The 2,329-nt window shown below is 35.3% G+C and overlaps 1 protein-coding gene across 1 annotated transcript in view; it reads left to right on the top strand.

Annotated features, from left to right (window-relative positions):
• Window positions 1-1,015: 1,015 nt before the first annotated feature.
• Window positions 1,016-2,329, top strand: part of LOC138005877 (G-protein-signaling modulator 2-like) — a 9,370-nt gene continuing 8,056 nt past the window's right edge. The window contains exons 1-2 of the mRNA XM_068852052.1: window positions 1,016-1,137; window positions 1,440-1,512. The gene's annotated coding sequence lies outside the window, so the exon portion shown is untranslated. The remainder of the gene's footprint in view (window positions 1,138-1,439; window positions 1,513-2,329) is intronic.

The raw sequence follows: 2,329 nt of genomic DNA, 5'->3' as shown, positions 1-2,329 counted from the left end.
TATGTCATAATGCAGGAGTCAAAACAAAGTGATATCCCAGAGCTAATAATAGAACGATTTAAGCTATATATTCAAAACTGAAACTGAACAAACAGAACAAATCACTTTCCGTTGCTTCGCCAAGTAAACACCACTAAAATGATTCTTCCAAACTACTATCTTCTCGTCCTGCTATAATATCTATATTGCTTTAACGCAGTCTTTTAAATTATTTGCAAAATAAAAGTTAAGTGCTCCATAGGTAATAAAACGGTTTAGAAACAATCAATTCTGTCCGAACATCGATACTTTGAAACAATGCATTGTTTCAAAGTACCGATGTTCCGGCAGAGTTGAATATATAGCTGAAATCGTTCTATTATTAGCTCTATGATATCACTTTGTTTTGACTCCTGCATTATGACGTATTAACAGAAAATGAAATTTCGTCTGGTAAGGATAAATGAAAAAGGTCTCCGGCTTTAAGAATACCCGACCATTTAGATATGAGCCTTAGTGCTGGCGTAAACATGCACATCTAACTAAACCAGCATCCTTAATTATTTTGCTCTTGAGAGCTTTACGGCAGAGGAAGTATCGAAAACAAAGCACTCGAAAACGAAGAACATAGCACGGAGCACCCGGAAGATCGAAAAGGAACAAAACACCTAAAGTCGAAAACGAAGCCGAAGACCAACTCGAAAACGATGCACCTCATTTGCCATTAGAAGATCGCTTTGACTAAAGACAAAAACCAAATTGGTTATTATAGATCATAATAAAAATCAACTTTTTACTAAATATCGTTTTTCTGCTATTTAATACTCAGTGCTATATCCTTGAGTCGAGAAAGCTGGATCATAGTTAACAGAGGGGAATGGGTATGAAACCCGACAAATTTTTTAGTTCTCTTTTTTGGCCTTGACCGTGCACAAAACACAATGGTTGGTTACTCCGTACTGAGGAACTAACCAATAGAAACGTGTTGGTTACGTAATTCATGCATATTGTATGAGCGCAAAACAAAAGGTTGTGCACGGTCGTGGACTTTCCAACCTAAATCTTGGCATCTTTGTTTGCTCCTTTGATGTTCGCCGAGCTTCCAAACCATTCCCCTCTATTAACTGTCGGTTGGTTCAAGAGATGCTCTTCTGTTTGGTAAGCTTATCATGATCAAAAGAAGTCGTGCCACTGTATCTAAGAACTCGACTTAAAGATCAAAAATGCGTGTGTTTTGCTTTTGACAACATTACAGCTTGTTTTGTTTTGCTTTTTTGAAAAAGTTTAATTCATGCTAAATCTTTTAGATAAGTTTCACACTGTGACAAAGGGACGGAGACTAAGTCAGTGTGTTTCTAGTACATTGAGTGAGACAAAGAAAGTAGTTTATGAGGCCCAGATCATTCCAAGAAATAAAGTGGATTTCCCTTCCGTTTTCTTGTTTCCTTTTTTTTAATCAGACTACAGATTTCGTTCCTTGGTCGCGCTCTAATTGCTATGCTGTGTCTTTCTGAGTGATTCACAGGAAAAAAGGTCAGTAATTTTCAAGTCCAAATTATCTTAAATACTTTAATGCTTCAAGAGTATTGAGACTAGCGCTGTGTGTTTGACTACACCGGTTCTCCAACGCGGGCTGTGATTAAAATTCAGGACGAATGAACAATATCCTAGGCCTGCCGGGTTTACAAACAACGGTAACGCATGTTTGAATTGAATGAGCACTGAAAAGTTTCAGGCCCCCTACAGTTAAAGTGCTACTATGATCAAAAAGTAATTTCTTTTTTTCTTCAGATTTTGAAAGTGTGTTTGCTCAACACCTGACTGGCAAAATTTTGAGCTTTGATATTTATTCAAAGGCTGTTTACTTTGAGAGTAAGTTTTGGGTTTCACGTTCCGCCATAACACTCACGTTCAAAACTGAGCGATTGGACCATCTAAGGAAACTGACGTCATTTACTCATTAGCTTAAAATGCAGTTTATTTTATATGCAAAACACTAGTTTGAAAGTCTGAAAGCCCGAAACTCCCGTGCTGCATATCAATTAAGCCGCGTACATGCGCATTGCATTCTTAAACTAGTGAGTCTTAATAATAATAACTTTATTCACAATTCAAAATTATTTACAAAATACAACTGATAAAATTAAAATACGAAATTTCATTTAAAATTCAAAATCATGTATAATACAATAATAATAATAATAATGATAATAATAATAATAATAATGATGATGATGGTCTTTATTCCTGAAAAGATAAAAATACACATCTTACGTTACAAATTTCTACGTTTGACAAAAAAAGATCATATTTAAAAATTAAGCGAATAAAGAAAGAATTTTTAGAGCGC

The sequence above is a fragment of the Montipora foliosa genome, chromosome 6, assembly GCF_036669935.1.
Source record: "Montipora foliosa isolate CH-2021 chromosome 6, ASM3666993v2, whole genome shotgun sequence".
Lineage (NCBI taxonomy): Eukaryota > Metazoa > Cnidaria > Anthozoa > Scleractinia > Acroporidae > Montipora > Montipora foliosa.
Note: the sequence above shows the minus strand (reverse complement) of the source record. Positions and strands in the feature narration are given on the sequence as shown.